Source organism: Pongo pygmaeus, chromosome X (genome assembly GCF_028885625.2).
Source record: "Pongo pygmaeus isolate AG05252 chromosome X, NHGRI_mPonPyg2-v2.0_pri, whole genome shotgun sequence".
NCBI classification, from domain to species: domain Eukaryota; kingdom Metazoa; phylum Chordata; class Mammalia; order Primates; family Hominidae; genus Pongo; species Pongo pygmaeus.
In genome coordinates this window covers 4,062,097-4,076,844 of record NC_072396.2, presented here as the reverse complement: position 1 = coordinate 4,076,844, position 14,748 = coordinate 4,062,097, and the positions used below count along the sequence as shown (strand labels likewise).

The following is a 14,748-nucleotide window of genomic DNA, read 5'->3' as shown; positions in this document are numbered from 1 at the left end:
GAGGACACACCACCTAACCCCATCACCTTGGGGGTGAGGATCCAACACAGGGATTTGGGAGGACACGAGATACTCAGACCATTCCAGCAGGGTAATTCCATTTCCACCCAGGTGCCTTAGACGAGGATGTCCTGCGTGTCTCTACTTCCCCTCCATGGGTGCCTTCCATCCAATTCCCACGTCTTCCATCCGCCGTCTTGCTAGCACACCTCTCCTGTCCGCCTATCCATCTTCTGCTTTATCTGGGTCCCATCTCTCTGCCCTGATTTTCTGTACTGGCTTCCCTCCTACCTGGTCTTTCTCTCCCAGCCTTGCTCCCCTTGAAGACATTCCTCACTTTATAGCCTCACTGGTCCTCCCAGGTACCTCTGCAATGACCTGCCTCTCTCCTTTCATCCTCAGGGAACTCCTAAAGTATCCCATATAAAGCCCCAGCAATGCAGCATCCTCCTACCAGTATCCTCGTGGACTGGCCTCCTGCCACCACCTCCCTACAGGAGAAGGTAGAAGGTGCTGTTCACACGCTCATTCCGGGGCTTCTCCCAGGCCACCCTTCTTTGACAGGCCTCCTTCTTTGCTCTCATCATTGTCCTTCACCTCCCCCATCTGAGAAACACCTACCTGTTTTCCCTCATTCACCTGCTGTCCCCGGGACACAGGGTGCCTCCCATCATGTTCTTGAAGCACCTCGTGTGTACTGGAACAAGTGCACCTGCCTTCTCCTCTAGACCCAATGCTGCCTGAGCTCCGAACAAAATCATATGCAGAGGATGGGCGTGGTGGCTCCCTTCCTCCCTTCCTTTCTTCCTTTCTTCATTTCTCTTTCTTTCTTGACAGGGTCTCACTCCTTCTTGCCCAGGCTGGAATTCAGTGGCACAATCATGGCCCACTGCAGCCTCTACCGCCTCCCAACTAGCCGAGACTACAGGTATATGCCACCATGCCTGACTAACTTTTAAAAGTTTTTGTAGGATGAGGTCTCGCTGTGTTGCCCAGGCTGGTCTCAAACTCCTGGCCTGAAGCAATCCTCCGGCCTCAGCCTCCCAAAGTGCTGGGATTGCAGGTGTCAGCCGCTGCACCTGGACTGAGAATGCATGTCTGTTGTCTGCCGCGTCCCCCCACCCCAACCCCCAGTTTGTGGTACTTTGTTAATGATAGCCCTGAGGAACTCACACACACCCCCTGCGCCTCCTGGAGCAGGAGAGCAGCTGAGACGATGGGCTCCTGAGTACTCTACAGTTCAGAAATCTAAACTCCCACAGAAGAACCGCATGGCCATGGGAATGGCTGGAGTATACAAGTGACAGAATTCCCCAGGATGGAATTCTTGAGCTCCCGCAAGTTGAAAAATAGGGAGGAGCTTGCAGAACAGAGCTTTAGTTAGATAGTTCTCCTTTCTTCAAGGCAGGATAGCTCAAGACTGTTTTCCTTGGCAGATAAGGTGGATTCCTGCAGGGACATGGATTCTGATTTTGATATTCCCTGCTTTCAATTAAGGAACAAAGTTGTTTATATTTCTTAAGTCTTATATAAAGCTCTAGAGACTTTAGAAATTCTATTCAACGTTACCTGTGTTGGTTTATTTTTATCTTTTATATGAAAAAGTATATATATAGATTTACATTTAGAGACGGGTTTTGCTCTGTGGCCCATCTTGGAGTGCAGCGGCACAATCGCGGCTCACTGCAGCCCCAACCTCCCAGGCTTAAGCCATCCTCCTGCCTCAGCCGCCAGAGTAGCCGGGACTGCAGGCACCCACCACTACACCCTGCTAATGTTTTTATTTATTTTTAATTTTTAAAAAACATATGTATATATTTTTCACAACCGCTTTGGTGAAGATAATGTTTTTGTTTTTTTTCTATGAACAGGGTCTTGCTATGTTGCCCAGGCTGGTCTTGAACTTTAGGCTGCAAGCAATCCACTTGCCTTGGCCTCCTGGCATGCTGGGATTACAGGTGTGCACCACCACACCTACCTCATTTTAAAATTTTCTGTAGCGATGGGATCTCGCTTTGCTGCCCAGGCTGGTCTCAAACTCCTGGGCTCAAATGATCTTCCCACCTCGGCCTCCCAACATGCTGAGATTACAGATGCGAGCCACCGTGCCTGGCCTATTTCTAACTTTTAAGGAGTGAAGATTCTCTGCACCATGACAGCTTTTGAAGAGGACATTGTGGATGCTTCATGGGTTGTCCTTTGCCCGTACAGCTCACCGGCTCCTCCGAGTGCTGGTTACAGTTGAGTGTGAGCTGTTATTTGTGTGTCAGGTCTGCCTGGTGGTGTTGCCAGAAAGCATGAATTTTTCCTCATCATTTAAAGTCTACACGGAATTTAAGGCCACTTTTGATATTATTCTCGGGAGGATTTTATTCAGTGTTTTGGGAAAACATGGCAGGAGCTCATTTCAGAATTCTCTGATTTGGGGCCGAGCTCAGTGGCTCACACCTGTAATCCCTGCGTTTTTGGAGGCCAAGGCAGGAGGATCACTTGAGACCAGGAGTTCCGGACCAGCCTGGGCAACATAGTGAGATCTCGTCTCTTACGAAAAAAAATTAAAAAGAAAATTCTAGCCTGGCCAATATGGGGAAACCCTGTCTCTACTAAAAATACAAAAATTAGCTGGGCGTGGTGGCACACGTCTGTAACCCAGCTACTTGGGAGGCTGGGGCACTAGAATCTCTTGAGCCTGGGAGGCAGAGCTTGCAGTGAGCCAAGATCATGCCACTGCACTCCAGCCTGGGTGACAGAGCAAGACTTTGTCTCAAAAAAAAATAAATAAATAAAAAATAAAAATAAATAAATAAATACATTTCTTTGATTTTGAAATAGTGCAGAAAACAAGGCAGGCCCTGAAGTCCACAGCTCTCGTGAAAAGTTTTGGATCTAGGGAAGTGATTGTCAACAATGAGCCTTTAAAAACTTAATGGTGATAGCAATGTACAGGTGACTTTTCCCCAAAAATGACAGAAAATGAGTTCGCCACTTGGGCATGTTGACTCACACTTATAATCCCAGCATTTTAGGAAGCTGAGGTGGGAGTGTCCCTTGTGCCCAGGAGTTTGAGACCAGCCTGGGCAACATGGCAAGACCCTGTCTCTACAAAAAGTACAAAAATTAGCTGGGTGTGGTGGGGGTGCCTGTAGTCCCTGCTACTCAGGAGGCTGAGGTGGGGGGATCACTTGAGCCTGGGAGGCGGAGATTGCAGTGAGCCGAGATTGTGCCGCTGCACTTCAGCCTGGGGGACAGAGCAAGACCCTGTCTCAAAAAAGAATCCGAAAAACAATGTGGACTTGGAGGGGATGATGTAACTTAGCCCATGAGACCTCCTTAGTGACTTGCTGAGAATTGATCTTTCAGTGCCCTGCAGTATTATGATAACCTGCTATAGCATTTTGCTTTTTCTGTGCATTAACACTTTAGGGACCAAGTGGCTTTAAGAACTGGATTAAAGTTGATCCAGTGCATTCAGACACTTGGCATTCCCTGTACATAACATGAGAGAGCACGCCGGGTCTGGCCAGCCCCATGGATAAGATGCTGGAGGGTGTCCAACGTTGCATGCTGAGGAGCATGTCTTAGAGGAGAATCCTAGATCCTCTGTGAAGAATGAATTTCATCCTCCCAGCTGTGCAGCTTCTCTTCTAAATGTAAGTTGCCTTGCTCAACATCTGCTTCCCATACTGGCAGTTTTAGGCCTTGGACTTCTTGATGAAGGTATAAAAGAAGGACTTTCAGCGGAGGTGCCTCACATTTACAGCTGGAGGAGTCTCTGGGGTGGGGCTGTCCTGCACACTTCAGGGTGTTGGGGAGTGTCCCTGGGCTCCACCCACCAGGGGCCAGGAGCAGCAACCTCAGTTATGAAAAGCAGAAATGTCTCCATACATAACCAAGTGTTCCTTCAGGGAAGGAGGGCAAAGTTTTCTCCACTAGTGAACCACTGTGATAGACAGACGACCGACAGAGAGAGATGATAGATACGACAGGTAGGTATATGTTGAGATGGATAGGTGATAGATAATAGATATTAAGATAGGTGTAAATGATGGGTGATTGATAGGTGACTAGATAGATGATGGGCAGCTAATAGATGATATTAAGATAGCTGATAGATAATAGATACTAATATATACAGCTATAGATGATAGATGATATTGAGGTGGGTAGGTGATTGATTGATAGATTAATGACCGATTGCATATAGGCAGAGCTGTCATGCTAAAAGAGAGTTTCTCAACCTCAGCAGTGCTGACACACAGAGCGGGATCATGGAGGACTCTGTGGTGGGGCATCCTGTACACTGTAGGGTGTTGAGCAGCGTCCCTGGACTCTACCCAGTAGATGCCAAGAGCACCCATCCCATCTGTGACAAGTATCTAAAGATGTCTCTAGATACTGCAAAGTTCCCCCTATGGGGGGACAAAAAGTTATCCCCAGTTGTGAACCACTGTGACAGATAGTTGATGGATGGATGGATGGATGGATGGATGGATGGATGGATGGATGGATGGATAGAGATCAACATTGAGACAGATATTTGATAGATAACAGATATTGAGGTAGATGATAGCTATAGACGATAGGTGGTTGATAGATATTGAGATAAGTGATTGATAGATGATAGCTATAGATGATAGCTGATTGATAGATAGCTGGTAGCTATAGATGGTAGATGGTTGATAGATATTGAGATAGATAGGTGATTGATTGATAGACTGATGATGGAACGTATTAGTAGAGTTTCTCAACCTCAGCACTGCTGACATTTGGGGCTGGAGGATTCTCTGTGGTGGGACCGCCCTGTGCACTGTAGGGTGCTGAGCAGTGTCTCTGGGCTCCACCGACCAGATGCCTCTAGCACCCCCACTCCAGTGTGACAGCCAAAGATATCTCCAGACATTGTCCAGTGTTTATTGCGGGGAGCAGAATCAGCCCCGTTGACACCCACTGTAGCGGATGCACAGACAGATAACTACCTGTGCGTGTGGAGTCCCTTTCTCCCTTTTCTGCCCCAGCCCCTGAGCCTGTAGCCCCACTCTTCTGTCGTGATTGATTGGCTTATGGGCCAAACAGTGGTTCCAGTGCCGTATTATCTATGGCACAGCAGCCGAGCCAAGCCAGTGGGTTTGGTCTGTGGTTGCAGGGCTTAGCCAGCTTTCTTCTACAGAACTTGGAAGGCAAGAGGTCTCTGCACTCCGGGCCACATCCTTGTAGTTCCTGGATGACCGCTTGTTTCTCCATGGAGAGGAGTTCATGCCAGAACCTCTTCTTCGGGGAGAGTGGATGCATCTCTTGGAAACATCTTTTTTTAAAGTCTGCAGACTTGAGTGTGGGCCGCATTGTCATTGGTACTTGTTGTGGGTAGGAGTCAAATCATTCCTTTGTTTTCCTGAGAGTTCAGGAAGAACACCATGTTCTCTCCTTTTCTTTCTTTATTTATTTTGCTCTCTATTTGAATTTTAAAAGCAAAAATCTAGAAATAGCGCTTCTTGCTCTGTCATCACTGCCTGCAAAGCACAGAGACCAGAGTGAAGGCAGGCAGCTCCTGGGTCTTCTCTTCCTCTTCTTTGTCCAAAAAATGATACATTGCATGTTTAGTATTTGTGGCAAAACAGATGCTTCCAAAAGGGAGGCTTATTTTATTATCTATATTTTTCTTTTTTATTATTTTTTACCTTTATTCCCTTTTTCTGAAGTATGAAAAGGGAGGTTTAAATTCTTGCAAGAGAATGCAATTGTAGTGTCTTCTGGACAGAGTTTTCTGTTTGATGCCAAGCCTTCCGGTGCCTTGGTCTAAGGAGAACTGCATAGGGTGAGAAGAGTCCTAGCGACACGTGGAAAAGGGGCCTTAACAGCTTTGGAGGGCGAGAGGTAGGGGGTGAAGATGCAGTGGACACCTAAGGAGAATTTTGCAGGAGGAGTAGGGGTTTATTGGCTGAAAGGGGTGGGTGGTGGAAAATCATTCTAGACAGGGAGTGACACGGAAGCCATGGGTCGCTACGGGGGCAGGAGGGACATGGGGGAGAAACTCAAATCTGAGTTCAGCCAGGAGGTGGACACAGGAATGCAGTGAGCTCAGATGTGTAGGAGACTGCCATGGGGACTGGGGTATGAGGAAGGACTGGCTGTGGCTCAGCTGTGCATTTGGGCTGCTGGACAGTGAGGAAATCCAAGGAGAGAGAGTGCATTCCGATTTGGGAAACTTCGAGGGCAAAACATCTGCAGCAACTGTCTCAGAAGAGAGCCTGAGGCAGGGTCCTTGGAGGGAGGAAGCTACAGGTGGATGGAGCCACCGAGGGCTGCTAGGTCACCTTGGTTAAGGGCTAGTTGCAGTGCAGCCAGGTAGGAAAGTAGAGCCGTTCTGGAGCCTCGCGTGGCATAGAGAGATGTTGGAGGAGATGGGATGACAATGGCTCATTTTCTTCTTCTCACCACAAAAGCCCAGCTTTATGGCAGCCTCTGGAGAGAGGAGGACCAACTTCTACGGTAAGCCGTCTCCAAATTAATGAGGCTGATTTGCCTCTTCATAAAAACAAAAACAAAAGCAAAAAAATCCCTTAGAGGAGAAGCCATCCCCGCAGACCCTGCAAATAAAAGACAGCGGATCAGCTTCGCGGATGGAAAAGTGCTGCTGTCAGCTAAAGATGAGGACAGAGCTGCTCAGCTGAGGTCAGTGGAGAGGAGGGGGAGGGGACTTGGAAACCTCCCTTGTCTCAGTCGTTGTTGACGACATTGACTCTTTCTTCATGTTGACTTCCCCCCATTCATAGATTCATAGATTGCTCTCTGTGCTGGAAAACATTCTTTAAAATTTAATTTTTTTATTTTGTTAACATATCACATAACAGTTTACTATTTTAACTTCCTTTTTTTTTTTTTTTTTTTTTTAAATAAATGAGGTCTTGCTCTGTTGCCCAGGCTGCAGTGTACTGGTGCAATCATGGCCCACTGCAGCCTCAACCTCCTGGGCTCAGGTGATTCTCCTGCCTCAGCCTCCCAAGTAGCTGGGACTACAGGTGCGCACTACCGCGCCTGGCTAATTTTTTAATTTTTGGTAGAGACAGGGTCTTGCTGTGTTGCACAGGCTGATCTCCAACTACCAGGCTCAAGCAGTCCTCTTACCTCAGGCTCTCAAGTTGAGCTGGGACTATAGGCACATGCTACCATGCCCAGTTAATATTTTAATTTTTGGCAAACATGTGATCTTGCTTTGTTGCCCAGGCTGTTCTCAAACTCCCGACCTCACTTAATCCTCCTGCCTTGGCCTCTCAAAGTGCTGAGATTACAGGCATGAGCGTCCATGCCCGGCCTCATTTTAACCATTTTTAAAATGTACAGTTCACGGCTGGGCACGGTGGCTCACGCCTGTAATCCCAGCACTTTGGGAGGCCGAGGCGGGCGGATCACGAGGTCGGGAGATCGAGACCATCCTGGCTAACACGGTGAAACCCCGTCTCTACTGAAAATACAAAAAAATTAGCTGGGCATGGTGGCGGGTGCCTGTAGTCCTCAGCTACTTGGGAGGCTGAGGCAGGAGAATGACATGAACCCGGGAGGCAGAGTTTGCAGTTAGCCAAGATTGCGCCACTGCACTCCAGCCTGGGTAACAGAGCGAGACTCCATCTCAAAAAAAAAAAAAAAAAAAAAAGTACAGTTCACTACTCGGGAGGCTGAAGCCGGAGGATCACTTCAACCCGGGAGGTGGAGATTGCAGTGAGCTGAGATTGTGTCGCTGCACTCTATCCTGGGCAACAGAGTAAGACTCTGTCTCAAAAAAAAACCAAAAAACAAAAAAAAACAAAACACAGTTTAGTGGCATGGAGCACATTCATGTTTCTGTGCAACCGCCACCCCATCCCCATCCCCATCCCCATCGCCATCCATCTCCAAAACTCCTTTTCATCTTCCCCAACTGAAACCTGTCCTCATGAAACACGCCCTATTGCCCCTCCCTCCAGCCCTGCCCTGGCAACCTCCCTCGTACTGTCTGCTCTATGAATTTGGTGATTCTAGGAACCTTATGTAGGCAGAATCATACGGCATTTGTCCTTTTGTGACTGGCTTCTTTCAGTTACTGTAATATCCTTCAGATTCCCCCATCCTGTAGAAAGGAATTTCCCTCCTTTCTAAGCCTGAGTAATATTCCATCGTATAGAGGATACAGCGTGTTGTGTTCATCCATTCATTCATGCATGGACACTGGGGTGCCTTCCACCTCTTGGCTGTAGTGAATAATGCTGCTGTGAAGAAGGTTCGGCAAATATCTGTTCCAGTGCCTGCTTTCAGCTGCTTGAATACATTGTTTTAATTTATTATTATTATTTTTTTGAGATGGAGTCTCGCTCTGTCACCCCGGCTGGAGTGCAGTGGTGTGATCTTGGGTCACTGCAACCTCTGCCTCCTGGGTTCAAGCGATTCTTCCACCTCAGCCTCCTGAGTAGCTGGGATTACAGGCATGCACCACCACCCCCAGCTAATTTTGTATTTTTAGTAAATATGGGTTCTCACCTTGTTGACTGGGCTGATCTGGAATTCCTGACCTCAGGTGATCTACCTGCCTGGGCCTCCCAAAGTGCTGGGATTACAGGCGTGAGCCACCATGCCTGGCCCCTCGAATACATTTTTAGTATTATAATTAGATGCCTTTCCCACTGATACAGGGCGCCTGTGCGGTGTTTTTAGTTATGTATTTTTTTTTTGAGGGTTGCCTCAAGTTTTCCTTTCTTCCACTCACCCTCCCTCATTGCCAGGTAAGTATTTCACAGCCTGGTATGGATCCTTCTGTACTTTTCTTTGTGTTAAAAAAGCCCCCTCACACAAATGCACACACACAAGCACGCACACACACAAGCACACACATGTGCACGTGCACACACACATGCATGCACACATATATGCATGCACACACACACGCGCGTGTGCCCCATGCAGTTTTGGCCTGATGCCACTAGAGTATGCATCATTTTTGTCTCTTGTTTTCTTGGAGATCCCTCTGGGGTATTTTGAGGAGGAGAAGTTGTATTATTATTGTGTTGTTAATTTTTAGACATTCAGGGATACACGTGGAGGTTTGGTACATGGATGTATCATGTTATGGTGAGCTTTGGGCTTCTAGTGTACCCCTTACCCGAATAGTGAACATTGTACCCGATAGGTAATTTCTCAGCCCTCAACCCCTTCCTAGCCTTCCCCTTTTGGGAGTCCCCGTATCTGTTATTTCCATTTCTGTGTCCATGTGGACCCACTGTTGAGCTCCCACTTTTGAGTGAGACTATGCGGTATTTGACTTTCTGTGTCTCAGTTATTTTACTTAGGATAGTGGTTTCCAGTTCCATCCCTGTCGTTGCAAAAGACATGATTTTATTTTTTATGGCAGTGTCAATATACTACATTTTCTGTGGCTTTTATGTACTAAATTTTCTGTATCCAGTCATCTATTGGAATGGCTGATATAAAAACTCAAAAAAATCCAGGCATGGTGGCCCACGCCTATAATCCCAGCACTTTGAGAGACCCAGGCAGGAGGATCGCTTGAGCCCAGGAGTTTTAGACCAGCCTGGGCAATATAGGGAGACCCTGTTTCTACAAAAACTCGAAGAAATAGTGAGGGATGGTATTGCATGCCTATAGTCACAGTTCTTCAGGAGGCTGAGGTGGGAGACTTGCTGGAGCTCAGGAGTTGAAGGTTGCAGTGATCTATGGTTGCACCACTGCACTCCAGGAGCCTGTGCAACAACAGAGTGAGACCCTATCTAGGCAAAAAAACAGAAAAGTAAGAAAACAACAGATGTTGGTGTGGAAGTGGAGGAAAGGGGCCACGGATGCGCTGCTGGTGCGGAGGAGGTCTTCCAGTGCACGCAGCAGGGAAGGTGACCTCACTTCTCCTCGAGAGGAGCTCAGCTGTGCAAAGCAGACTTGCAGAGGATAGGAGGGTGGATGTGACCCTAGGTGCAAGGCTGTGTGCCTGTGGGCATGCACTTCCTGGTGACGTTTCCTTGGACCCCACAGTGGGAAACAGGAGCCCCTCTGCCCTCTCATTCCTCTTGCTCTGTATTTGCATTCGCTGTCTTGCTGGTCTCAAGATTCCCAAGCGCTGCTGCCAGCCCATGCCTTCAGCCTGCCAAGCTACACGTGTGCGCCCACTTGAGCACTCTCTGAGCCTTCTGCTCAGATGCCTCTCACCAAAAATGAGTTCCTGCTCTTCCTCCTTGCCCCTCAGCCCTAATCAGTTCCTCATTTGCACTTCCCCATTTCATAAGTGGTCCTTCCAGCTCTTGGGGCTCACCCAGGAACCATTTTGTATTCCTTTTCTTTGACTCTGCATTCACTGTAATCCTGAGTCCTGCCCTTTTAAGTTTTTTTTTTTTTTTTTAAGAGATGTGGTCTTGCTCTCTCATCCAGACTGGAGTGCAATGGTGCAATCATGGCTCACTGCATCCTTGACGTCCTGGGCTCAAGAGATCCTCCCACCTCAGCCTCCCAAGTAGCTGGGACCACAAGTGCGCACCACTATGTCCAGCTAATTGAATTTTTTTTTTTTTTTTGGTAGGGACAGGATCTCACTGTGTTGCTCAGGCTGGTCTCAAACTCGTAATTTCAAGTGATTCTCCTGCCTCAGCCTCCTAAGTAGCTAGGATTATAGGTGCACACCACCATGCCTTGCCCCTTTCCAATTCTAAAACACATCTCCAGAGCCCATCCACATCAATGATGTCTTCACAGAAGCCACCATAGCTTATCTAGATTCCCTCCCCTTCTCTCCATTGATCTCCGATCTCTGCTGAACTCACCCCTTCCTGCTGTATCAGCCCAAACCTTTCTGATGTAAAAATAGGCAGGGCGTGGTGGCTCATGCCTGTAATCTCAGCACTGTCAGAGGCTGAGGTGAGAGGATTGCTTGAGGCCAGGAGTTTGAGACCAACCTGGGCATCTTAGTGAGACCCCATCTCTAATTTTTTTTTTTTTTTTAAGACAGGACCTTTCTCTGTTGCCCAAGATGGAGTGCAGTGGTGCCATCATAGTTCACTGCAGCCTCATTCTCCTGGGCCCAAGTTATCCTCCCACCTCAGCCTCCCAGGTAGCTGGGACTATAGGCCTGCACCACCAAGCCTGGCTAATTTTTAAATTTTGGGGGTCTTGCTGTGTTGCCCAGGCTGATCTTGAACTCCTGGGCACAAGTGATTCTGCTACCTCTGTCTCTCAAGTAGATAGGAGTACAGGTGCACATCACCATACCCACCTAATTTTTAATTTTTTTTTCTTTTTTTTGGAGACGGAGTCTCGCTCTGTCCCCCAGGCTGGAGTGTAGTGGTGTGATCTCGGCTCACTGCAAGCTCCACCTCCCAGGTTCATGCCATTCTCCTGCCTCAGCCTCCCAAGTAGCTGGGACTACAGGCACCCACCACCACACCCGGCTAATACTTTGTATTTTTAGTAGAGACAGGGTTTCACCATGTTAGCCAGGATGGTCTCGATCTCCTGACCTCGTGATCCACCTACCTCGGCCTCCCAAAGTGCTGGGATTACAGGCATGAGCCACCGTGCCCGGCCCTAATTTTAAATTTTTTGTAGAGACGTGATCTTGCTTTGTTGCCTAGGCTGGTCTTGAGCTCCTGGGCTCAAGCGATCTGCCACCTTGGCCCCGCAAAGTGCCGGAATTACAGACGTGAGCCACCGCACCTGGCCTCCAGCTTTCTTTTATGTCCCTCCCCAATCTTCCTTTGGCCTTCAGCTGTGGGGACAGAGATGCCCCCTGCCTCCCTGTCCCCACCTTCTACCTGGTCTTGCAAGACCCCCTCCAGCCATCCTTCCAAGTTTACTATGTAATGTCTGTTCCCCATCAAGCCTGCAAAGCTCATGACAGTCACAAGATCTGCCGTTCCTGATACTATGTACTGAGAACATTACTTGGCACATAAGGGGCCCTTGTCCAAAACATCTGGAAACCAATAAAGAATGTGGCTGGTGAGTTATTGATTAACGTGTTGACGAATTCATTGATTCCTGATGCTAGTACGTACAGTAAGTGTTAGATCTTGAACATGCTTCTCATATCCGTTGTGATAAACCCTCTTATCTTCTATTGCTTTTGAACTTTTATAGACTTGATGTCAGGGGCAGAGTCCAGCAGTTAACTGGAATCATTGAACCGATGCATTGGTTTCTAATTTTCTAAACTCAGATTTGAAATCACCTGTGGTCACTAAACTCGTCCTATCCCACAGCCCCTGCACACGATGACTTAAGTTTTGTAAATGTTTTTTGGAGATAGTAAAGTCAGTATTTCTTTCAACATTTTGTTCCTTATCTTTAGTGATACCCAGCTCTGTACAAATTCTGTCCACATAAGCAAAGTCTTTTTTTTTTTTTTTCCAGATAGGGTCTGGCTCTGTCACTGAGGCTGGAGTGCAGAGGTTCAGTCATAGCTTCAACTCCTGGGCTCAGGCTGTCCTCCTGCCTCAGCCTCTTAAGTACCTGGGACTACAGGCCTGCACAACCACACCTGGCTAATCTTTTTATTTTTTGCAGAGACAGAGTCTCCCTATTTTGCCCAGGCTAGTCTCAAACTCTTGGTCTCAAGTGATCCTCCTGCCTCAGTCTCCCAAAGTGCTGGGATTACAGGTGTGAGCCACCACACTCGCCTGCAAAGTCTTACTGCTAAAAGATTTGAAGGAAGGATGTGTCAGAGAACTTCTTTTTTCTTATAATATTTACTTAATCTTATTGATTTGGGGAAGGGCAAGAGAATCCCAGTTATCTAGATTTTTCTTTTTCTTAAAGGAATATGTTTTTACTTGCTAACTCTCTTTGTAAACTGTTACTTCTTAAAGATGCTGAAGGGTGATCCCGCATTAGTGTATAGGTAAAAATGATGTGTCCATTTCATATATACTGATTAGGTGACTTTATTAAGCCTTGTGGTTTGTTGATGTTGATTTTACTGAGACACTTGTGGAACAGATGTATTTTCATACAACCTTACACATCTCAGTAGTTTTCCCTACTCACGCAGTAACTTTTTCTCCCCTGCTTTCCCTCCTCCTCACCCCACCTCTTCTCCCCTCCCCTCCTTTCCTCTTCCCTTCCCTCCTCTTCTCATTTGATACAAAGCCCTAACTCTCTTCCTCTACAGATCATCCTACCCATGGTTGAAATTGCAACTTCCCCTGCAAGCCAGGTGACCGAACCTGAGATCTTTGTATTGTCAGGGCTTGCATATTCTACATGCCTGTGTAATCCTCAAAGTTCTGTCATTCCTTGCTTCTAACCTACCCAAATCCTTCTAATCTCCCACCACGGTTAATTATCTCTGATGCTCCTGAAGGGTGACCTGCTGCTACATTGTGACAAGGTGATGCATTATTCTTAAGAGGATGTGTGCAGATTATTATCCCAGAGTGGGGTAGATGGGGGAGGATACAGGATATATCCAAAGAATGTGTTGCAAACTAACTGATAGAGACAGAGAGAGAGAGAGAGAGAGAGAGTGTGTGTGTGTGTGTGTGTGTGTGTAGGCGTGCATCCATCTTTTCTTACATATTTCAGCCATAGGGAAATAGAGTCACGTATATTCTCTTCAACCAAATTAACAGTTGTAGACAGTGGTCTTGCTATTGCTTTGACCATTTATGGTATTTTCAAGAGCTCAGTGTTACCCCCAAATGTTCAGTATCACACCTTGGCTGTTCAGTTGTAGTTAAATTTTCCTTCCACCTTGCGCCCTGAAGAAATTTAGAAAGTCACCAGCTGACACAGAATTTGATTGTAAAAGTTCACTAGTACGATAGTATTTGGACCTTGGAAAATATTTCCCCACCAGAACAGTGAAATCATGGTTGTCTTCTAAGCTTATCCACAAAAGTACAGTTTGACTGTCATGCATTTGAGATACCATGCACTTAATCACGAAATATTACTGAGAGGAACACTCTTGCCCAATCAATAATGGTGCAAAGCAGAAAAATAGGGCATTTAGCTAGGAGAAAATGACTCGAGATGTCAGCGATAAGATTTAAGGAATGTGGGTATGTGGTGGGTCTTTTAGAACTCCAACAGATTGCTCTGGAAAACAGCCACTACATACCAAAAGTAGGCAGTCATGGTGGCATGCACCTGTAATCCCAGCTACTCGGGAGGCTGAGGCGGGAGAATCACTTGAACTCGGGAGGCAGAGGTTGCAGTGAGCCAAGATTGTGCCATTGCACTCCAAGCCTGGGTGACAGAGCAAGACTGTCTCAAAAAAAAAAAACAAAAAAAACAAAAAAACACCACTCCAACAAAATACTTCTCCTTCCTCATATACTCTCCCTGCTTCCCTTTATGCCTCAAGACCACACATTTTGAACTTGCTGAGTTGTAAGAAGTGAATGGAGAGGTGGGACACAGGTGCTTAGGCTTCAGTAACTGAAGGAAAAAAAAAACAAAAGAAATTTCTAACCCTGAGCTTCCTGAGCTCCCTTCAGCCACCCAGCTGCTAAGGGGCAGGAATCCAGCAGCAAGGTGGAGAGAGGAAGGCATTCCTGCAACCTGTATTTGTGGGTCATTAGTCCCCCAACTTCAGCATCATTGCAGAATCTGCAAATTTAAAAGTGCATTAGGTAAGAGCCTTTTTTATAAGAGGCCCATATTTTTGCTAATACATAGAAACATTGTGATTAGTCAAATAAATGTTCATTTAAAATTCACAGTAACGTGTCTATTTTTTTTTTCCTTTTAGAAATGGGGTCTTGCTGTGTCACCCAGGTTGGA

At 46.9% G+C, this 14,748-nt stretch overlaps 1 protein-coding gene across 5 annotated transcripts in view; it reads left to right on the top strand.

Annotated features, from left to right (window-relative positions):
- The window catches only part of LOC134737588 (cAMP-dependent protein kinase catalytic subunit PRKX), a 120,952-nt gene that overhangs the window by 38,194 nt on the left and 68,010 nt on the right, over positions 1-14,748 (top strand). The window lies entirely within an intron of this gene.